Here is a 23,469-nt window from a genome sequence, read left to right on the forward strand (position 1 = left end):
GCCATCCGCATGCCAAAGAGAGAACCCTCGGAAGAAACCAGCCCTACTGACGCCTCGATCTCAGACTTCTAGCCTCTAGAACTACGAGAAAATAAATTTCTGTTGTTTAAGCCACCTAACCTAGGATACTCAGTTGTGGCAGCCTGAGCGAACTGACACAGGAGCAAATCAGAATCTACAGGAGGGCATGCCTCATTTGAAAAAGTCTATTTCATATTATATTACAAGTTGAAATTTGGAAAATCATGGCAGGAAAACCTTTACAGGAAGGAAAACCTCTAAAGCTTGGCCAAATCCACGTGGCAAGTAGCGCTGTATTAGTGCATGCTGCAGGACAGATGGTCCGCTATTTACGATGATTTGACTTGAGATTTTTCAACTTTCTGATAGTGCAAAAGCAATCCTCATTCAGTAGAAACCGTACTTTGAATTTTGAATTTTGCTCCTTCTCTAGGCTCGCAGTAGGCGGTACAGTACTCTCTGGTGATGCTGGGAGGAGGCCTGGCTCCCATTCAGCCACACGATCACGAGGGCAAACAACCGACACACTTAGAACCGTTCTGTGCCCAGACAACCAATCTGTTTTTCACTTTCAGTGCAGTATTCAATACATTATGTGAGATATTCAGCACTTCATTATAAAACAGGCTTTGTGTTGGATGATTTTGCCCAGCTGTAGATTACTGTACATGTTCTGAGCATGTTTAAGGTGAGCTAGGCTAAGTTGTGGTGTCCCACAGGTTAGGTGTATTAAATGCATTTTTACTTGGCGATATTTTCAATTTACAGTGGGTTTATTGGGACATAAGCCCATTGTAGGATGGGGAAAATCTGTGCTAACATGTAATATCTATTGAGCACTCACAGTGGGCTGGACCCAGGGAGAAGGGTCTTGCCTACATCATCTCCTCAAGTCCTCACCACAATCCTGTGAGGTAGGAGCTATTATCTCCATCTTATAAGTGAGGAAACTGAGACAAAGAGGTTAAGTGACATCCGTGGGATTCAGAGGCAGGCAGCTGTGCTCCGGGCTTGTCCACGTTTTTGCTTCTCCAGCCCTGGGAGGTCGGGGTCGAGGGAGGGGTGGTCATCCAATCCATTATAACTATTGGCTAAAAGATACTGGAACTTGCTGTCTTAGACCACGTTTTGGTCCCACCACCAGAGAGAGGCTATCGAGTGTGTTGAGCTTGGTGAAGATGTCGCTAGTCATAATAATAATCACTCATATTACAGAGCACTTAGTGTGAGCCCTGATCGGAGCTGTGTTTTTGGTTTTTTTTTTTGCGGCACGCGGGCCTCTCACCCTTGTGGCCTCTCCCGTTGCGGAGCACAGGCTCCGGACGCGCAGGCTCAGCGGCCATGGCTCATGGGCCCAGCCGCTCCGCGGCATGTGGGATCTCCCCAGACCAGGGCACGAATCCGTGTCCCCTGCATCGGCAGGCGGACTCTCAACCACTGCACCACCAGGGAAGCCCCTGATCGGAGCTTTGAACCCGCCTCTTTGACCCTCACCGTATCCCTAAGTGGTTTTGCCAGGGCTTTCCAGCGGGCCTCCTCCAGGTCATGGGACTCTGGCGCCTGAACCCCTCAAGCAACACTGGGCAACACTGCTTCCCCAGCAAGCCCCGCCCTTGCCCAGCCATCTGTATCTGTCACGGGGAAGGGAACAAGGGCAGCTGACATTTGAATTTTGAAATAGAAGAAACTTTGTGCTTTTTCCCCTTACTACAAAAGCATCGTATGATAAATGTAAAAAAAATCTTAAAACCAGAGCAAAAATAAATAAATCATCTATAGTTCCATCCCCTAGAGAGAATGACTGCTAGTGTTGTTCTGTCTGCCTTTCTAGTCTTTTTCCCATGGAAATATACTTACTTTAACCGTAAATGTACTAATATTTTTAGGAGCAGCAGCGTCAGTTAGGAAAGAGCAAGGACTTTGGCACAAGACGAGTGAATATCACAGCTTTCCCTTCCTAACCGTGTGACTTTGGACATGTTATTTAGTTTCTCTGTCTCCATTTTGTGTCTTTGAAATGAGGATAATATATGAAACTCACTGCGCTGGGGTTTGCAGTAGCCCAGCGTGTGTAGTGTGCTCTTTTGTAGCATCTGGTACACAGTGACTAAACTAACCATAACTTGAAGAAGAAAAAGCTTTTGTAACACATATCTGTTACTTAGCAACATATCGTTCAACAGACATTTGCTGAGCAGGTATGATTTGGGGGTTGTGTTTCCTTCTGTGTCCGTGTTTATTTTTCCAGCCCTTTTTAATGGCTGCATAGTATTTCACCATCACTGTGAATCATAATGTATTTAATTTTTATTGGATATTTATTTTTCCCAGTTTTTGTAGACCATAGACAATGCTGTGATATGTTTCTTTGCAACCTTATGGCTCATTTCTTCCCCAGTGGTTACTATTTCATTAAGATCAATTCCAAAGAGTAAGGGGTGAACAGGAATGCACGGTTTAAATGGTTTGTTGAAACGGGGCCAAATCCCCCTCCCCGCTCACGCCCGCAGAGGCTGTGACAGCTTACTGTGAACCTGGCCATGGATGAGAGTACTTATTTCTATTTGTAAAACTTTGATGTAATATTAGATTGATGTGCTTAAAAGATAAACAAGGCGCATCATTCTTCTCTGTGGGTGACTGACCCAAATCCGTTACGGTGAAGGACAAGCAGTGACTTTCAGAATAGAGAGGGGAGAGACCAATCAGACACTGACGTACAGTTAATCGTGTGGTCCAAGCACAGATGACAGTGACAGCTCTCATGTATGGAACCCTTACTGTGGGTCAGAAGTTCTCTACAGTGTTCTCAAACCGTGTGATTTAATCTTCACGGCAGCGTTTTGAGGTGGGGACCCTTTAGCCCATTTTACAGATGCAGAAACAGAGGACTTTAGAGAAGTTATGTAATTTGTCCAAAAAAGCGCACATTAGGTTACCGTTTGGCAGAGTTGGAAGTTGAACCCAGGCGCTCTGACTCTCGGGTTCTTGCTCTCGCCCTGGGGTACTGGAGATGGAGCTGGAAACGTGGATGCAGGAGCCATCACGTAGACGAAGTGAGACCAGGCCTGGTGGCTGGCTGGCCTCGCGGGGAAGGCTGACAGGGTGTCTAGCTTGTTGGAATAGAAGGCACAGCTTTGGCAGCAGACATAGGGAAGCAGAGAGGGGGAAGCCATGTAGAGCGAGTGTGCAGATTCAGGGTATATATGGGGCTATAGAGACTGGGGCTGGAGATCTCCCAGGAGATCCAGGTGATCTCCCTTATCCTGTTCTGTGGCCTGTGTGCATCATCCTGCTTAATCCTTTCACCACCCCATGATGTAGGAGTTGTTCTTACCCCCATTTTATAGCTGCAGACACCGAGGCCCAGAGAGCTTGAATAACTCAGTCCTTGAGTATCACAGCCAGAATCAGACCCCAGGCAGCCAGATTCCTGGTCTGGGCCAAAGCCGATGGGAAGGAGAACTCAGTGGAGAGTTTGCACCCTAGGAACCACTGTTGGAAGTGGTCTCTCCTTCCTTTTGAACTTTGTAGCGATTACTGTCTGTAGAATTCATCTGGCAATTAATCATGTATTCCCCATGACACAGCTTTCATTGTTGTCCTGACATGTTATTTCAATCATGTATTGTAATTTAACTTCTTGTGCTGGGCAGACAACTGAGCCTTGATAGCCCCGTGACCCAACCCCCAAACATGTGCACCACAGTTCCTCAGAGGGGGACTCGATAAATGTTTGACTGAATTTCATTTGAGGGGTCTTACCCTGAAGACTTTAGACAGTGACATTTGGGGAGGGGCAGGGGGCGGGAAGGAAGGCGGGCACAGCGCCTAGGATTACGATCAGATGGAGTTGGGAGAACAGAGAGGAGATTGAGGACTAGAAAGCATCTCTTTTGCACCGGTGATGAGAGGACAGAAGGGGTGTCTCGGCCGCCTGCGTAAGCCCCTCTTCTCCTGTCTCCTTCCTCCGTGGGGATGTCCCCTGCATTCAGGTTGTACTACCAGGACTCGCTTGGCTTTGTACTTCCCTCCTAACCAGGATTTGCTGAGTGCAATTGTAACCCTGTATTTCCAGCTAGGCTTTGTCATGGGAGGCTTTCCAGATCTTCTCATGTTTCCCATTGGAGCTGTTGGAAGAGTGGTACTCAGTAGTATTGGGTACCATGAAGGGAGGAGACTTGGGTTCCAGATACAGGTGGCTGCATCACTTACTCACCATGGCCTCGGGTAGAGGACTTTGCTTCTCTGAGCCTCAATTTCCACATCTGTAAGATAGCGGTACTTCCTTGTGAGGCTTGTAAGAGCCTGGATGGAAATGTGTAGTCAGGAAAGAGTGCTGGGCCCGGCGAGGGCTCCATGGCTGGTCTTAGAGTTGGATATCTTCAGGAGTGTATCTAGAGGCCTCCCACTCTGTTGGACACCAAGGTGAAAGGCCAGTGTGTTCCTTTCTTTTCTTGTGTTTACGACAAATGTTTCCCCAGTTTGACTCTTTGACACTTTTCACGGACGGTTTGGTCCTAATCATCAGCTCCTCTCCTGGTCCCCTGAGCATTTCCAAAGCACCGCATTCCGCCCCCTTTCTCAGAGGGAAGTGTGGCCCTCAGACCTTGGACCACTCCGAGCCTGGTCATGGTCCTCATCTTTGTTTACCAGGGTGATGATGATGATTAAATTTATTTATTTATTTTTGGCTGCGTTGGGTCTTCGTTGCTGTGCGCGGGCTTTTGCTAGTTGCGGTGAGCGGGGGTTACTCTTCGTTGCGGTGGGTGCGCGGGCTTCTCATTGCGGTGGCTTCTCGTTACGGAGCACGGGCTCTAGGCGCGCAGGCTTCAGCAGTCGCTGCGCGTGGGCTCAATAGTTGTGGCTCACGGGCTCTAGAGCACAGGCTCAGCAGTTGTGGAGCACGGGCTTAGCTGCTCCGCGGCGTGTGGGATCTTCCCGGACCAGAGCTCAAACCCGTGTCCCCTGCATCGGCAGGCAGATTCTCACCCACTGCGCCACCAGGGAAGTCCCGATTATTATTATTTTTTTTTATTTTGTAAGAATTAACTGGAACTTCTTTTTCAGTCATTTCATTAGTCATTCAACTTTTTTGTTTTCTTTTGAGGTGGGAGACAGATTACTTTGAGGCAGTGGGTCAGATGGAGGTGGCTGGCTGGGTAACCGTATCCCCGCTGAGTCAGCTGTCTGCTCAGACAACTGAAAGCTGAAGTATGCTGATGACTCGTCACCAGCCAGCGTCACATTAACTTGAAATTCCATTTCTGCTCCTCAGCTGTGGGAGCTTAGATGCCTTTGTGGGTTGTTGGAAAGCACTCCAAGTATTGTTACCGATCGGATTATGGAGCCTGGAATTGTCGGTTGTCCCCTGAAGTGACGTTTTCCATTTGAGACCAAGGCATAAAATTGTGAAATGGGATGGTTCAAAAAAAGTGGGATTCGATGCTGTCAGTTTTTAGAAAGGGAACGCCAGGCTCTGACAAAGTCATTGACTCACAGAGGTTCTCCAACAGTTGGCAAAGCCGGGACAAGGTTTGTTCTTCCTACGGATTGGTCATCCAGCACCCACCCCCCTGGGTCTTATCGCCCTTCTGCTGAAATTATCGGGGCAGCTGTTTGTTTTGGGTCTCCTTCCTTGAGTGGAGAGGCAATCTCAATGTCAGGGATGGTGGCTACCTCAAGGCGCCCTCGGCCCCTCCTCCTGATTCATCGTATCCCTGAATCACACTGTAGCCTTGGAAAAGAAGTCTGTTGAGTGTGTTTGTTCTCTGGTATCTGTATGTTCTGTACATCATCCATCTTGGGTGATGGATAAGGTGGCATACGGGGTTACTTTGCCTCCCTACCGTAACATACATGATGAAAGAATAACGCTTAGTAAATGAGGATGTTTATCTTATTATGCTCTAACAATTTTAACTTCCTTGTTGTGTTTTGACTTCTTTAAATTGAGCATGAGCTTAGAAGATGACTTGAGGGTGGGGGGCAGGGGCGGGGCTGGTATTATTTGCTTGAACAAAGAGTTTGGCCTCTCTGGTTTTATTCCTTTAAGTCATTTGTATTTCACCTCAAAGGCCTGTAGTAAGAAGGCTTTTGTTCCTAGTTGGAATATTGGGACCCATAGAATTCTCTAGAAGAGCTTTGACCCAGCTGTGGTGGGACCTGGTGCTTCATCCCACAGAGTGATTCCCGTAAACAGCACTTATAAGCCCTAGTTTAAGACCATTGGTTTTTTTCAAAAGTTATTTTCATTTTTTCCCCCTTTTTATTCTTTTTTAATTTTTTTCTTCCCTTTCCAGTAATGGAGGGCTCTTCCTTTTTACAGTTGAAGCCACTACCTTCTTCTTAATTATAAAGCCGGCAGAAACCATCATTTGACAAGGCATCTCAAAGAATTGCAGTTAATATTGTGACCTAGTTGGTTGCTTCATTTTTAAAAAAGTTGTTTTATTCCTCCCCCATATCAGCTCTATATGCTGATTATGTAATCGTAACTTCTCCCAGAAAATACGGATCCCATCTATTCATACGACAGCCTCCGATTTCACCGTGGTGTGTCACTTCCCACAGGATGTTACCGCCGGGGAAACTGAGGCTTGGGTTTGCTACTCTCCCTTCTTCTGCACGACCCGCCATTGTCAAAGATGACAGTGATAAGTTTCTTGTTAGTAGCATCATCACTATGAATGTGATTCTTGTTCTCATCTAATAGAGAGCCTTGGTTACCCACAACCCACTTCCAGCTTTTGAGCAGGTACATAGGGATCAACTCTCTAGAGTGAAGATGAAATGATATCATTTGTTTACCACCCTGAGTTGTTCACCACGGGCTGTGAAAAATATGTTCTCAATTTAAAAGTTAGAAAAACAAGTGTACCAGCTATCACAAAGCTCTGCCCTCCAAGTAAACATGTTTATAGAACAAGACTCAAAACAAAATACTTGATCACGATAAGCCCAGCCAATGAAAAGAAAGTAAACATGTTTACCCACAAAAGCCTTTATAAAGAGCCCAGGTGGCAGCCAGCTCTCTGCTCACTTGACTGTTCCTCCCGGGAGCAACTGAGGCTCCCCTGGGCCTCAAGGACAGAGACACCACTCGCTCTGCCAGTAGGCGGCTCACCTTTATAAGCCCTGCTCTCTTAGCTCAGCCCAGTTTGCCAACGAGGATGGAAGGTTTGTATTTTGTGCCACTGAACTGAACCACGAGTGGAAGGTATTTGTGAAATTGAGCCTGGAGTTCCCGTGATTCTCAAATAGCAACTTGTCATAGGTAGAGTGCCAAGTAGGCTTAGGGGGAATCTTCCTGGCTTCCTGAAAGAACCCAGATTAGTATCACATGTAATGACCTTCTGTGTCCTGGGCACTGCAGTGTAGACATCCAGGCTATAAACCATGAATTACACCCAAGCCTGGCCTCACCCAGACCACTCTGGTGAAGGAACCAAAGGGCTCGAGCAGGAAGTTGGTAGAAAAGACAGGGGTATCCTGAGTGATACAGGGGTTTTCAGGGTACATGGAGTGAGCCTTCAGTGCTGTAAAAGAGAGGAAGGTTAGAAGGGGGATGACAAATTGTGCGTGTGGCAAAGAGTTAAGGACTTGAGGGATGGTGCCTTGTCTGCAGTCCAGAAGCAAATTCAGGAGAGAGGGCCCAGTCCTAGGTGGCTCTGTGGGAGGTTGTTAGTGAATTTCAGAATTCAAAGTCTTTATTTGAGGTGGAGCAGTTCTAAGGGATGGTGAGATCGAAGTTTTGGCCATGCCCTCAGGTGTAGAGCAAGTGGTTCTGGTTAATTAGCACTTAATGAGCCCTTACTCTTATGGGCAAATATTATCCCAATTTTGGGGTATGGAGGAGTTTGCCCAAGGTTATAGCTAGTAAGTAGCATAGCCAGGATGGGACATGGGAAGTCTGTTCCATAGCCTGTGCTCTCAACTACTGCCCTATACTGCTTCTCAAATAGACTGGAAGCCTTTAGGGTAAGAAAGTTAAGATAACAAGGTGTGTATTCACTCAGTGAATGATTTTTTTTTTTTTGAGTGGTACCTTAATCTGTGCCAGGTCTGATGTAAGCCTTGGCCAGGCTGTTGGAAGGACCGTCTTCATGGCTGTTGAGGTCGACAGAAGTGGCCACAGTGAAGGAATGTAGACCGAAATTGTGAACCAGATACTAAAACATCTGAGAAAGGTGTAGAAGAGCGTCCTTGACATTTAGAGGCAAAAGCCATGTGGCTGGGTTGGGAGCAGTGGTCGCCTCACACACGGTCATCAGAAGAAGGGTTTTCAAGGATCAGGGAATCACAGTGGGGAGGGACAGTGGTGTTCTCCTTGGGGGTAGATGGCAGGCAAGGTAGACTGTTAGCAGAGCCAGAACTTGGCTCTAAGAAGGGGAATTAAAGAAAGGCCAACTCTTCCTTCTTTGTTTGCCTGAGGTCAAGGGATATTGAGTGAATGGCTTCTGGGAAAGGTGAAAGGGACATCTTTAAGGAAAGAGGAAAGTCTCCAGATTGTTCATGATGTTGGTCTCGGAGGGCGGTGGGAAGAAGTGAGCCCTGGGACCAAGATGAAGGATGAAATGGGATTCTAGAACGGCCGGGAGGCAACAGGATGAGGGTACATCTACTCCTTGAAGAGGGGGTGACAGTTAAGTCACTCATTGTCTTTGGCAGGGTTCAGACAGAAGCTGGGTTCTTACTGGGGAGATGGGGAGAGGCAGACAGATGCAGCAGGAGGGCCAACCTTCAAGTTTTAAATGGAATGTTTAGGGGATTTTTAGTGAAGAAGAGGAATAAACAAACAAAACAGGTTTCTGGTTAAGCCTCAGTGAACTAGAAAAGTAATTACACAGACACCATATTCCCCATGTGTTCTAATTAATCTAATCGGTTTACTTAAAAACCTGTTTTTGAACAGAGATATCAGTAAGTCCTCTGGTGAGTTGAAAGAAATCTTATTAGTGAAAGTTAAGTAAAAGTAATAGTGATTAGTTCTAGGGAACTTAATTGAAATGAACTCCAGTGGGCTCATTGAAGCCACAGATGTGGCTGTGGTGACCCATTTGGTTAAATCTGGGTGACCATTTTGACTAGAACTTTCGAACTTAGCTGCTGAGATAGATGCCTATCTAGGGTACGTTTGAGGTTACGATTATTTTAAAAACAGAAGTATTATTTGTTCTTCTTCTCCGAGCCTTATTAATTGAGGCAGATTGGCATTTTATTTGTGAGCTGACAACACACACCATTTTCCGCAGCCGAAGTGCTTTTTGAACTGGGTTCAACATTGTCAGAAAGTTATTCACAGGAGTTGGTGATGGAGCCTGCTCCACCCACTTCTGTTCTCTTTCTATTTTGGTGCTATTTGCAACAAAGGAGAAACTAAGTAAATTAGAGAAGGATTGAAGCTCTCCCAAATGCTCCCCTTCCTATCAGGTTGTGTAACGGATTAGACAGAGTGGGCCCGCTCTTCCTGTGGCTCAGGGACCTGAAGGAACACAGGTGCAGACCCCCTGAGATGGCCTTGGCCGTGTCCTCCCAGGTCTCCTGACCTCTCTGATGGAGCTGCATGAAGAAATCGATAAAGATTTATATGTATATATATGTATACTCATATGTACATGTCTGTCTGTGCATATGAGTGTGTATGTACACATATACTTATTTGTGTTGTGTGGGTCTAAAAAATTCCACATATAGCATTCTCAAGCCAAGGGAAATCTAGTGGAGAAGCCACTGAATTTGAGTTTTGTGTCAGGGTCCCGGTAGCAAATAGGTGGCTTGTCCCTTTCCTGGGTCTGAGAGGGCAAAGTGGGGGCACGTGGTGTAGCCTGGATACAGTAGCTGTAGGGAGAGGACTGCCCGGCGGGAGCTGTGATCCTTCATAGTCAGCCTCCGGTGCCCCGGTGATAAATGCCCCATCTTCTCTGTTCTCCTGAGATGAGACCTCCATTGGTTGTACCAGCTGGAAGCCAGAAGACAAGGGTACCTGTTGATGCATCCACGCAGGGGGGCCTTCCAAGACACACAGAGCAAGGTGGAGGGTTGGGGCAGCATGGCAGATGGAGGATCTGGAGGAACGAAAGGAAAACCATCCGGTCCATTTTGTTCTGTGACCTCCTTTGGGTATGACACTGCCAGATGCATGGGAAAGGTTAATGTGGGACAAGAGGCCCCAGGTGTTCAGGATGGTAAGGAAGCATCTAGCTTTACTTCCCAAAGCGTGGTGCCTGGACCAGTAGCACCAGCATCACGTGGGAACTGGCTGGAGATTTTCAGGCCCCGCCCTGTACCTACTGAATGAGACACTCCAGGGGAGGGGCCCAGGAATCTGTGTTTTCTTAGCCCTCCCAGGCGTTCTGGTGCTCCTTCAAGATTGAGAACCACAGCTGGATGTCTTGAGGTTTTGGGTGGCCAGCAAAGTATGCCAGTTTGCTAAAATGGCCGCTATTACCTTGCTTGGAAATGCCAGGGACGAGCATGTTGTCTGTTTGAATCCCCTGCTTGGAAACTCTGCACGCTCCCCATCCTTTTTATTTTTCGGATAGGCACTCTTCAAAAGGAATGGAATAATGGATGACACGTAGGCCATGGGGGCTCATACCCCAGGCGGTTCATGCCTTTAATTTCCAAGTGCCCCTCTGAGCCATGCCAGGAAGTACCCGGCAGGGCCCAGACTTTGGAGGTTGTTTTTGAAAAACAGATGCAAATGCTGCCTGTGCTGTTGTTGTTTTCCCGGTGCCTGGCAGTGTTTGGTAAACAACTTGATTGCTAGGTCTTGGCCTCAGGGAACCACAGCTGCTCTTTCCAGCTCCCTGCAGACTTGTGCTGAGCAAGGATTGCTGCAGGGAAAAATAAAGAGGGGAGAACAAAACAAGAGAACAGCACTGTTGTTTTGTGGCTGCCTCTACCTGTTTTCCTGGAGCTGTTTTGCAACCACAGGCCCTGAGTTTTGATTCCTTACTTGAAAACACAAGGCAAGACCCCACGGCACCCCAGACTTCTTTCTCTCTGGTCAGAGGGGGGAGTGGCCGCCGCCGGACTTGGAAAGCCTGTTGTAGTAGCCACTGGAAGGATCTCTGCATTTTTAAATATGTAAATTGAAAAAGGAGAAAGCTTCATTCTTTCTAATGACCCCCAAGATGGTAATCTGGCTTTTCAAATCTCCGGGAAAACAGACTGAATTTGGCACAATTAATGGTTCAGCACTTCTAGGCTTTTCTCTAAAATATTTTAATGGGCTTTTAATTTATTGCAGCTCCTGACTAGCAGGGTTGAGGCAGGGTTGCTGCCGACCCACTGGGCCAAGGTGCTCTCTGGGGCTGTAAGTGAAGTGGAAAAGAACAAAGGCCAGCTGGAGTGTCAGTCGGGACCTCCCCAGGCTGAGCCCCTGGAGCTCACTGGATTCCTGGCCCTGCAGTGGCGCAGCACTCTTCAGAGTAGAGGCAAGGGCGCAACTTCATCAGAGTTCCCTGGAGTATCTGGTAGAAATGCAGATTGATAATCGCTGGGCAGGAATCTGCATTTCAAGCTGGTGCCCTCGTTCCATATCAAGTTTGCGGTCCAGGACCTTGGTGATTGACAGCCAGTGAGAACGAGTAAGCCTAGGTGGGAAGCAAGTGATGGTGTTGCCAGACTTATTATTATTATTATTTTTTTAATTTTGAGACCTGCATGTCATTTTAAAGCATTCACTTTTCATTTACTCCAAAGTTCTCCATTATTTTCGCTCCCCCTTCCTTCTTAGATCAAGCAGCCTTCTTCCTAAAATCCTTTTCTTTGGGCCTGAAATGCATCTTTCTGAATGTCCTGGTAGAGAGGTGATAAACTTTTGTTTGTCTGAAAAGATCTTTATTTCACCCTCATTTTTGAAAGGTAATTTTTCTGGGCATACAATTCTAGGTAGATAGTTTTTGCCTCTGGGCAGTGTACTGGATCATTTATTTGGATACTATCTTCTCTTCTGGTGGGTTTTTTTTTTTTCTCCTTTTAAATTTCAATTGCTTTGTTTTTCATTTCTAGAGGTCAGAGGTTTGGTTAGAGTTATAGAACTTGATTTTATAGTATATATGCGTGTATTTTATATATGTATATACTATGTATTTTATAGTATATGTACTGTGAACACCTAAAAAGCTATAGTATAGTATAGTAGTTTGTGGTATTTTGGTTAGAGTTATACAGCTTATATTTTATAGTATATGTGCATGTATTGTAGTGTGTATATATATAGTATGTATTTTATAGTATATGTACTATAAATGCATATTAAAAACTATAGTATCTGTAGTTTATATAGTATTTTGGTTACAGTTACAGAGCTTGTATTTTATATATATATGTGTATATGTGTATATACGTATTATATGTAAGTGTATATAGAGTGTATTTATAGTATATATACTATAAGTCCATATAAAAACTACAGTATATATCATTCACATAGTATTTTGGTTAGAGTTATAGAGCTCGGTGGAGATGGAATTCCGTATTGGGTCAGTTGGATTCTTAACAGAACACACAAGCAAAACCAGAAAAATTCCACACACCACGGTGATAGTTTATCCCTTATTTTTGGATATGCTTGGGGACTGTAATGTTTTAGGAAGTCAAACCGGGCAGCACTAATGATACTCTTAAGCGTTGATTGACCAACTTACACCTTAGCTAGAAGCCAGACGCTGCTCCCATGCTGAACGGAAGCGTGATTCCTCCCTCGTCACTGCTGTTCTTTGGTGTGTCTTGCCTGTTTCATCCGCCTGTAAGCCTTTGACCGTGATGTCCTGAACTGATGGGATCCCTTTTCCACCCCATCTTCCAGTTCCTTCCAAAACTTGCCCCAGATAATCGCTCTCAAAAGCCCTTAACTGCCCAGATACCTACTGTGTTTTCCTGTGTCCACTTGTGCAGCTTCTCTGTGCTTCCGAATCCCTGTAGAATTGCAGACCTGAGTCGTGGCGTAACCCTAGCCATAATTTGTTACACGGGTTGCAAGGGTTCTTTTTCTTGTCTTTTTTTAATGTGTACTATTAAAACGTTAGCTGCTGTCTTTGAAAAATGAGGAAATTTCACAAAATAGTCATCTGGATTTCTGCCTTTGTTCGTGGAATTGAAAGCTCCTGTAGCCCTGGGTTCGTGTTGCCACGTGGCAATAATGGGCTTGTGGAGCCCCTGGCTGCCGTCTTAGCTGAGAAAGCCCGGGGCCTCCAGTCTGCCGCCTCCCTCCTCACTCCCTGTACCCTATACCTGGCCTGCCTCGTTCACTTGCATTGTCTGCCTGGTCGTTGTGGGCCGCCTTAGCTTTCCCCATATGAACAAGGAAGCTCAGGTCGGAAAGGTTAAGTATCCTCTGCAAGGCCTCGCAACCAAAACTCACTCAGGCAAGCTGCAGTCAGAAGAGTGTCTAGTGCGAGGTAGGCACACACAGTTTTGTTTTTTTTTTTGCGATACGCGGGCCTCTCACTGCTGCGGCCTCTCCCGTTGCGGAGCACAGGCCCCGGACGCGCAGGCTCAGCGGCCATGGCTCACGGGCCCAGCCGCTCCGCGGCATGTGGGATCTTCCTGGACCGGGGCACGAACCCGTGTCCCCTGCATCATTAGGCGGACTCTCAACCACTGCGCCACCAGGGAAGCCCTCAGCCCCTTTCTTTTTGCTACGTGATGTCGACTTAGTAGCTTTGCAGAGCTTCCGTGAGCCTTGGAAATGCTTCTTGGGTGTTAAGGCTACTTGAAGTTTGGACGATGGGGCTTTATCCTTTGGACACAAACTGTGATTGGCAGTATCCACCTTCCTTGGTATTTTGGTAGAGATACAGAATCTCAGGCCCAGTTCCAGACCAATGAATCAGTGTCTGTGGGGATGGGGCCCAGGAATCTGTATTTTAAAAAGCTCTTCAAGTTATTCTTCCGCGTACTAAAGTTTGAGAAACACTCATCTATAGTACATGTGGGCACTTTTCCGTAGGAGTTGGAGCCGTACTCTTGGGAGAGGAGTGGAAGCCTTCCCTGGGCACCCAGTGAATGTTGTCAGCTGCCGAGGGTGCAGGTGCACTAAGGCCTGGCACTAGTGCCAGGGTGAGAATTCTTCTGCTCAGCTGTACGACCCTCTGCCCACAGCTCAGCTCTGGTGTTGATGGCAGATCAGCATAGGAGTGATTTGTGTTAAAAACCTTGTTTTTAATCCGGAAGCTAATAGTTTAGGTTATTTGGAATAAGTGTGCTTTAACCAAAAAGACAAAGATGCTGAGAGGAAGAAGGGACGTGGAGAGCATCAGTTAATGACCTGACCTTGCAGATTAAAGAACTGGGGTCCTGAGGCATTAAATGGCTTTCCTGGAGCCACACAAGTGCCTGATGACAACACTGGGTCCAGGATTCAGGCTTCTCCACTTGGATGTCTACACGTTACGTAGTATGTTTTCTCTTGATGGAAATATCTCCGAGTCTTCCTTCTTATGTAATTCATAAACATTTGTAGAATTATTCTGGAGGAAAATGACTATGGTTACCTCTCTTCCCAGTTTGGATGTTCACTGTTATGTTTGAAATAATTTTGTTTTCATATGTTTTTATCTTCTGGAAAAGAGAGTTACTTAATAGGAATCAATACATTTATCCATGTCAGATTTGAGCTAAAGCAGCTTATTGTTACCTGGGCACTTGATAATTGGACAAAAAATGTTTTTGTAATGCCAAACTACATAAAATATTTGGCACAAAGTCTGCAATAAACAACAACCTTTCAGGGTATGTGTTCAAGTAATTGGTAACTGTATCTTTCAAAACATTATTTCCGGTTCATATTTTACAACATCACACTTGATATATTGACATACCCTCGTTTGAAAGGTGTTTTCCCCTACCTCTAGATTCTATGTCTGTCGTGCTGTTTTCAAGTTTAAGGAAGTGGTGGTTTTAGAAGTTACATCTTAGCTGTGTGTAAAAAAAAAAAAAATTTTGTATTGCAGTGTCCCAGGAGCTTTTGCTGACAATTCCAGTTTCCGAACGAAACATTTGGGCAATGGTGAGGGCTTCAATCCCTTGTCTGATTTGCTGTCAACCATGAACGGACGGATGTGATGCCTGCTGGCCAAAAGGGTGAGTGAACATTTACGATTATTCGTCTGAAAGTTCATCAGACTAAATGTTGGCTGAAGGGGTCCTGCACGGTGCAGGAAACTGAAAAAAGGTCCCAAATTCATCAGAACAATTACACTGAAGATGAGAGACTCTCGTTTCGAAAGAAGAGTCACCCTGTCATTGTTTAGTGGTATAACCTTTTTGGATAACTTGGGCAATGATCTTAGGATTTATAAGAGACATAATAGGGCACGGGAGAACTTTTTTTGTTTGTGTGATTCTTTTATGCATACACCGAAGGGTGGCCTACCTAGATTACGAGCTACGTGCGCAGTTGAAAGAGTAATTGCTTTTCTGGTCCCATTAAAACTTGGTGGTAAAATGAACCACCTTGAAATAAGACAATAATAACCTCATCTTGAGTTGTGGGTGGTGGTGGGAGATTTAAGTCTGATTTGTTCATTGAGGAAGTCCCATCGCAAGCCTTCCACATGACTGGGGCTCTTGAAAAAGTTAAAAGGTTGGGAACTGTGGACTCTCAGATTTTCAGAAAGACTCGTGAGCACTTTTTTCTAGCATAGTTCTCCTCATCAGGTTATTCATTGTAATTTTTAGGGGGACGTTAGAAGGGACGTGATGCTCTTTTTCTGTAGATTTGATGGCGTCTGTCATGTTCTTCAGAACTCACGGACTCCCCTGTAGTAATGAATGAACAATTGTGACTCGCCTTTATCAGAGACAAGAATTGGTTGAGGCCAGGTGTTTTGGGTAAAAACTCTGACATCATTCAATGGTAGCTTTGTCATAAAACGAGGTCAGCTTTATAGGGAACCATTTGGTTTCAGTTTTGTAGTGAATGGCATTTAATGATAAGAACCATTGGCATAAACTCATCTTGTTTGTCTTAGTGGAGTTGTATTTGAAACAGATTCTATTTAATGGAGGGAAGTGTAGTGAAGTAGAAAGAACACTGTATTAGAAATTGGGAGACCTGATAGCTAGCTGACATGGGGCAAGTTGGTCTGTTTTGATTTCCTATGTTTAAAATAAAGCAGGTAGGTTAGAGTGTCGTGTTTGTCAGTGCTAACAAGGCCCTAGAAGTTGGCTGTTTACATCCCCTCACTTTACAGATGGAGAATCTGCAGCCCAGAGAGTCTGATGGAGATGTCCGTGTCCCTGGGCTAGGTCAGAGCTGTATCCCAGGTTATTTTATCCTCAGTGATTCTCTCTAGCTTATCTCAATTACAGAGGTTGTGACATCCAAGCCCCGCAATTTTGTAAACCTTCTTTGCTGATACGTGTCTCTTTAAGATGTTGTTTTGCATTTTGCTGTTTGGGCCAGCTTTTTAAAGATTTTACAGTTAGAGGTCATTTTGACAAATCCTTCCCATTTCATAGATGAAAAGAGCCCTGCTGAAGCAACCAGCCCGAATATCAGGCTCAAAGAGCCCGTGGGCTTTAAAATTCACTTCCACTTAGGCTAGTTTGGTCTCTGACTGCTTGTCCTTTGCATTTCATTCTGCTGGAGCTGGAGATAGAGGAAAAACAGAGTCTTATATCTTCCTTACAGTATTCTTTCATGGCAAGAAATAAAGCAAGTAGAAACCTGTAACACATTAAGGCAAGGGTGTACACCATGAAAATTAATAGTTAATGGACTCGTGGAATTTTAGATCTGTTAGGGTGCTTTGATCATCTTATGGGGTGGTCCTGGGCAAGTCCTGTGCTTCTTTCTCCTGTGAAGTTCTTCTGAGGTTTTCTATTGCTAACCAGCTATGATAGACTTCTGTGAGTGGTCTGTAGACCAGTGAGCAGATAGCAGACATTATAAAAAGTTATATCTTTGGGGATCCGGGTAGAGTTGAGAACAAAGCCTGAGTGTGTCTCGTGTAAACATGAGAATTCAAAGAAGTGGTTGGAATTCTGCTGAAGGTATTGAAATAGCAACAAACTCAGGTTTGAGGTTACCTGTCATCTCTGTCTTCAGTACTGAGAGAGTCTGACTCAGTGTCACTGTCATAAATTGATGTATGAAATTGAACAAAACCACATGAATGGATTTATTGAAGACTAGGCTCATTTTATTCATTAATTTCATTTGGGTAAGGCCTGCTGTGTGAAAGATCAATCTGAAGAACTGTAATGAAAATGATATCTCTTGAATTGATAAAATACAGTTAGGCCCAGTCGATTACCAGTTTTTTCTAAATAAGGAAACGCTTTGTATTTATCCGATTGTAATCAATTTGCCTTCACTGTATTTTTAGTAGGAAGTGGAGATCCCTGAAATCTGATGAACTGGAGTATGTGTTCTGATTCTTTATGATTGTTTATCCTCAGAGCACACCTTCGAGGTTCGATTAAAGGACTGATTCTCTTCCTCTGATGCACTAACCTGGCCTGCGATGCACTGTATGTCTGATAGCTAGTTCATCCTTCTGTTGTTGTCAAAAACGTATGCATAGTCCTACGGCTTTTAGAACTTTACAGTTTACCGAGTAAGCAAAAGAAGCATCAGTTAATTGTTACAGCTGATACCTTGGAGTCTTCAGGCACGAAATCAAGTCCAATTCTGAGTGAAATGTTTCGTGGTAAGTGACCTCGTGATAGAACAAGGTCCCAGTCCCAGCAGTAGACAGCTAGAACAACAGATCTCCTCACTCCGGTGCAAAGAAACAAAGCCATATGATAAAAGGTTTACGCAAGTAGATCATCATGGCAGAATTTCAGGTTCAGAAAATGAGTAGTTAGGTAATGTACTCAATTTATGTTGGTGATAACCATGCTTGCATAATAAATTAGCTTAGGGGCAGGATACAGAGAAAGAAGGGCTGAGCACTTGAGACGTCTCTTTGTGATGTGATTCTTGAATGCCCTCGCCAGCAGGGAGTCAGAGTTGGCTCCTGTTTCCCCCGGCGTGAAGCTTTAGTTGATGTTGGTACCTATGTGATGCACATCACGAGACTCCAGGAGTGAAGACCGGCTAAGTCTGTGCATATTTAATAGGCAGCTAGCCACAGTGTTATTAATAAATGTGACAATAACAGTCTGGATTTGCATAGAGTTTTCTCTAGAAAAGTTGACTGTAGACGGCAAATACGTTGGCTGGTTTGTCAGCCTGTGCCTCGGCATTGCCTTGTTCCTCCCAGTAAACTGTCGCTTGCTGGTGGATCTGGGATAAGAGTATGAGACTCATGCAGCATTGTTTTGTCACCGGTTGTTTTTCCTTATTTGCCTACAGTTCCTCTTTGGGTCTCTCTCATAAACAAATGCCTAGCTTTTGACCTACTAGAAAGAGGTAAAAACACAGAAAATAATCCTTCTCGTTTAAGGCTTGATAGTGGGCTACTTGGTGGCTGGAAGTTCCTGGATTTCTTCATAAAACTGAAGACTGTGGATTTTGGTCATTGGTTTTGGGGTGGGGTGTGGCAGTGGTGCAGCTTCCGGGAGGAGGTGGGGCAGGTAGCAGGCGTCTGGGAACAGGAAGGCTTGCAGGTGGGCTCCCCTTCTCAGCCGCCTTGTGCGGGAAGCTGTCAGTGGGCCAAGCCACTTTGTTGTGCTGAAACTTCCAGTCCCTGAAATTTTGACTTTGAAAAGTAATTTTAACAATTTAATAAACTACATAATATGTTTTATAAGCTGGGGCGAATGATCTTAAGTTTTTTGGTCTCTTTCATAACACAATGAACCTAATATTGGTAAAAATACAGATCTTCACTCACGCCATAAAGACTGCCTAGATTTAATAAGCAGTTATGAGTGCTGGCAGCTGCCTATCAGATTGTATAACTTGGACTCCAGCACGGGAAGACAGTGTCAACTTACATTTTATCTGGGAAGTATTTTTGAGGCGTTTATTTTGCTTCTCTCTCTCTCCAGTCCCTAACCTAATACAAGTAATGTAATTGGCTGACTATTTTCCACATAGCTAATTGGCTAGGGGCCAAGGGGGAAACCATTGTCTGGCTTGATGATGATCAGAAATTAACATGACATTTACGTGGAGGTAATGGAATATGTCAGTAATGCCCTAATTCAGGATGGTGAGAGGAAGAGTGTCCATCCTTCCCCACCGGTAAGCCGTGGGAGGAGTTCTGATGATGGTGAAAGAACCTCCAAGCCCCCTTCCCTCCCACAGCCCCCACCCAGTACCTCACAGCAGCGGCTAGCCAGTCTCTATGTCACATTTACTGTTAAATTCTTCCCATAGAACTGTAAGACAAACTAATGAATTATTCCATTTGTCAATTCAAAAAGAAAATCCGCCAACTACTATTGTAAGATTAAATTCCAATTAGAAGATTGCATTTAATTCGGAAGCTGTAACATTGTTTTAATGAATTCTCTTGGAGGTGACAGTTTATGTGAGATATATTTATATGGTGTAGGTAGATATCAATTCATTGGATAATGTTAAACATGTTACTTCATATATATTAGCTGTGAAATTTATTTCTTCTCTAGTTATGTCCCCGAGGAGGTAGAGTCAGATGAAAAAACATATCTTCAGAGAAAGAACTCTTTCTGTCCTTTCAGATACTTGCTCTAAAACAGCCTTTTCTCACTTTTAGTTAAAAAAAAAATCTGTTAAATTTCTGCATTAACTGAATTTATGATTCTTGGTGTATGCTATTTATAAAATTGAATATAGGTTTTATGATATAGGAAATTAGTCTCGGAATGAGAATATGATCCAATTTTGTAATAAAGGTAATCTGCATTTATATTGCAGATATTTTCCATTTCTGTCTAAGCCCCTTATGGGATTATACACACATTTTTCTGGACATACAAATTCACTGTGAACTTTTAATGTAGCGGGCAGGCTTTTGTTCCCCTGACCTCTGCACAAAGCATCGAATCCTTTGCCTAAATCAAAAGTGGCAAACGTTCTTGACAGACTTTCGATTTTATAATTCCCCCACCCCTGCCCATCCCTGTGCCCCTGGCAGACATCACTAATTGATCACATTCTCTCCTCTGCTCAGTGTGGGTGTGGCCTCAGAATTTCTCCACTTAAATTCTTGGAGGCAAGCTTACCAATTCACCACTTACATTCTGAGTGTGGTCAGAATCACGTCAGGCAAGTGGCTTTCGACTAGTCTTTGTAGTTCGTCTTTGTATATCCTATACTTACCCCAATATCTGGCACACAGCGGTTAAATGTGTGTTATATTAATGAGAAGATCTTACGCACAGTTCTGGCAATTATGTGGTTGTGTAACCACATAATTGGATTTTTGACATCACGTGTATACCGTATTTGTATGGTTTGGTAGGCAGTTTATTTCCTACCTTTTAGCTGGTTTGGGAGTTATGTGTATGAAACATTATAGTCTTGTAGGGTTTTTTTTTTTTTTTCCAATTTATGTAACTTTGCAAAAGACAAGAAAGAGACTCTCCTCACCCTCTTGTTACCTGTGCATTAACTCAGGCTCAGACACAGCAAGGAAGTGGTGGGGTGAAAGGTAAACTGAGACTTTCCCTCTCCGAGTGCAGTTTCTTTCTTAAAGGGAGGGGCACACGCGTGTACCAGGTGCTGACCGGTGCAGGGCAAGTTTCTTGCAATTTCCTTTCGCATATTAATCTTGGTTTTTATCAATACACTGAAGCAAGCGGTACCAGGGAGGAAGGCATTCAGCTCTTATATTTCAAATGATACCTTCCGTGATGTAAAATTCTAGGAACTTCAGCTGCATGGCATGTTGTTTTTGAAAATAATCGGTTTTCTCTTCGCTTGGTTCAAATAATGCTTGGAGGCTAAGAGAAGGAAATTTCCATTCAGTTTATATGCAGGCTGCTGCCCTACGCTGTTGAGAACTGCCATCCTTTTAATTCCTCCTTGAAAGAAAAATGAGCAGTTAACATATTGAAGTACCATTTAGTTAATGTACATTGTAATTTCATTTCAACGTATTGTTTGATTGTTTGTGTTGGTCATGGTAACCAGACTTCTGGAAAGTGGTTGTGAACGTGTGAATTGGTAACCTGTTGGGCCATATTTGTAGGATATGGTTGACTTTGGTCAAGGCAGCCAAAATCTGTGAGCCCCATTATGGTCTGTTCTGGGGGTGGCTCTTGGATTTTCTGTACACAGTGTTTGTTCCATGCGACTCCAACCAAGTGATTGGAAGAGGCTCATGAGATGAAATCTTTTTCATCCCTCCTCGTATTCTGTGAGGTTTTAGTAATATTTGTACCGAGTAATTATAGCAGCCAGTCATCGGGCATTTATTTTTCCTGCAGTGGTTGGATATCATCTTAGGTATCTCATGTCATTCTAACAGCGTCTCTGTGCCCTGGATATTATTATTCTGGTTTTATTGTTGAGAAGACAGAAACTCAGTGTCTAAGTTACTACTCAGGATCACACAGCAGGTTCTACAAGAGGGTTTTACCTCAAGGTAGGCCAGTTTCAAAGCCTGTGTCTTAACCAGGAGGGCATGCTACGTCCTCATCCTTGATTCCGTGGTTCTCCAAGGGCCTTTGATTTAGGCAAGGAAGATTTTGTAGCTTCTAGTTGTCTTTGTGGAAGAAATGGACTCCAACTCATTTAAAATGGCAGCTTAAGCTACACACAGGATTTTATTTTTTTTTTTTTTGCGGTACGCGGGCTTCTCACTGCTGTGGCCTCTCCCGTTGCGGAGCACAGGCTCCGGACGCGCAGGCTCAGGGGCCATGGCTCACGGGCCCAGCCGCTCTGCGGCACGTGGGATCTTCCCGGACCGGGGCACAAACCCGCGTCCCCTGCATCGGCAGGCGGACTCTCAACCACTGTGCCACCAGGGAAGCCCTACACACAGGATTTTTATAGGACCAGTGATTTTTAAAAAATGGGAATAACTTCTTCCAAAAAATTTTTCAAAAATATTCCTTACTCACCGGCCTTTTCCTCTAAATCTGAAATCTCCCAGTTTCATGCAGTTGGGCTCAGTGTTGCGTATTTCCTTCCGGTCCTCTTCTAAAATAAAGATGCTGTTGGCGATGGTGGCTCATGGAGTTCCTATTATCCGAGGAGAGGAGTTTTCTTCTTTGATACAGTATAAACACGCAACATAGGACTGGCAGGACCGCTGATCCAGAGAACGTGTGCAGGAAGGGAAAACCTGCGCTCCCAGGCTTTTGTGCCCAGGGCCAGAGCCAGGCATTGACAAGGTCAGGTCTGCCACTTTGTCAAGCTCATTTAGGCCCCTTGTCTATGGGCTGCAGGGACTTCTGTCCATCCAGGATAGACTTGCAGGCTAGAGCGCCAGGAGGCTAGTTTCAGGTATGCTCTGTGGAATTTTTCTTACAACATGTGCATTCAGTTATTATTAAGGGGATTTTTTCTCCATATTTTTTAATGTTGCATATTGGATTGTGTAAAGGTGAAATGACATGTTTCCTTTACATCTTTCAGAAAAGAAAAAATGGAACATAATCTTGATCTGCTAGAGTATGGGCGGTGGGCATATGGGGTTCATGATCACTGTTTTCTCTACTTCTTTATATATTTGACCACTTTTCATAATAAAATAGGTGTGTGCATTGGGGAGGGGGCCGTGGGGGGCTGATCTAGCTCATCATCTAGCCTGGTGTTGAGAAACCAGTCACCGGGTAGAACCTGACAGACTCCTCTGTCCTCCACACCACCTTGGGCAGCCCTCAGTTGCTGGTGTAATTTAATTGATACGGAGTCTTAGGGCGAGGAGATGCTAACCGAATCGGCCAAGAGTTGAAGTAATTTTCTGGACAATACAGCTAAAAATGACTTTACCTGACATACAAGCCTTCCCTGACTAACCTATAAAAAATGACAGTGGTTGAATAGCTGTCATAACTGAGCACATGTGACATGCCAGGGGCTATGATACACCGGTTATAGATTTTCTCTCTAGTCCTCCAGTGGGCAGTGTTTGGAAGGGAGTACAGGGGACCTGAACCGAGGGCCCACTGGACTTTCTTCTCTTCTACCTCCAAGTCCTTGGGCTGTGTTCTTCAGTGTGTGATCCAGAGGCTACCTGAATCATGTTAAGTATAGATCTTCAGGCCCACATCCAGGTCCAGGCCTAGAGCTTGGGCTCTGAATTAGAGAAGATAAACTCATGTCCTAGTCCCAGGCCTCACTGTTAGGGTTACCTTGGCCAAGTCAAGGCTGCTCTCCAAATGTCAGTCTCCTCCTCTGCAAAATGGGGACAACGGTAGCATCTACCTTGTTGGCTGTGAAAAGTCCTTAATACAGTGCTTGGCGCCCAGTAAGCACTAGGTATGTGTTACGTGAAACTATATTTTAACCTTTTTGAGACGTTTGCAAATACCCTGACGTAACTGGGAATGTTAAAGATGTAGCAGTTAATGCTCCAGGTGGCACTCTTTGGTGGATATAATTTAAAC

The 23,469-nt window shown here is 44.7% G+C and overlaps 1 protein-coding gene across 2 annotated transcripts in view; it reads left to right on the top strand.

Moving 5' to 3' along the window:
- Window positions 1-23,469, top strand: part of FOXP1 (forkhead box P1) — a 597,798-nt gene that overhangs the window by 80,712 nt on the left and 493,617 nt on the right. For both annotated transcript variants that reach the window (XM_060161351.1, XM_060161347.1), the window contains exon 3: window positions 14,985-15,114. The gene's annotated coding sequence lies outside the window, so the exon portion shown is untranslated. The remainder of the gene's footprint in view (window positions 1-14,984; window positions 15,115-23,469) is intronic.

Source organism: Lagenorhynchus albirostris, chromosome 10 (genome assembly GCF_949774975.1).
Source record: "Lagenorhynchus albirostris chromosome 10, mLagAlb1.1, whole genome shotgun sequence".
In the NCBI taxonomy this organism is placed as follows: domain Eukaryota; kingdom Metazoa; phylum Chordata; class Mammalia; order Artiodactyla; family Delphinidae; genus Lagenorhynchus; species Lagenorhynchus albirostris.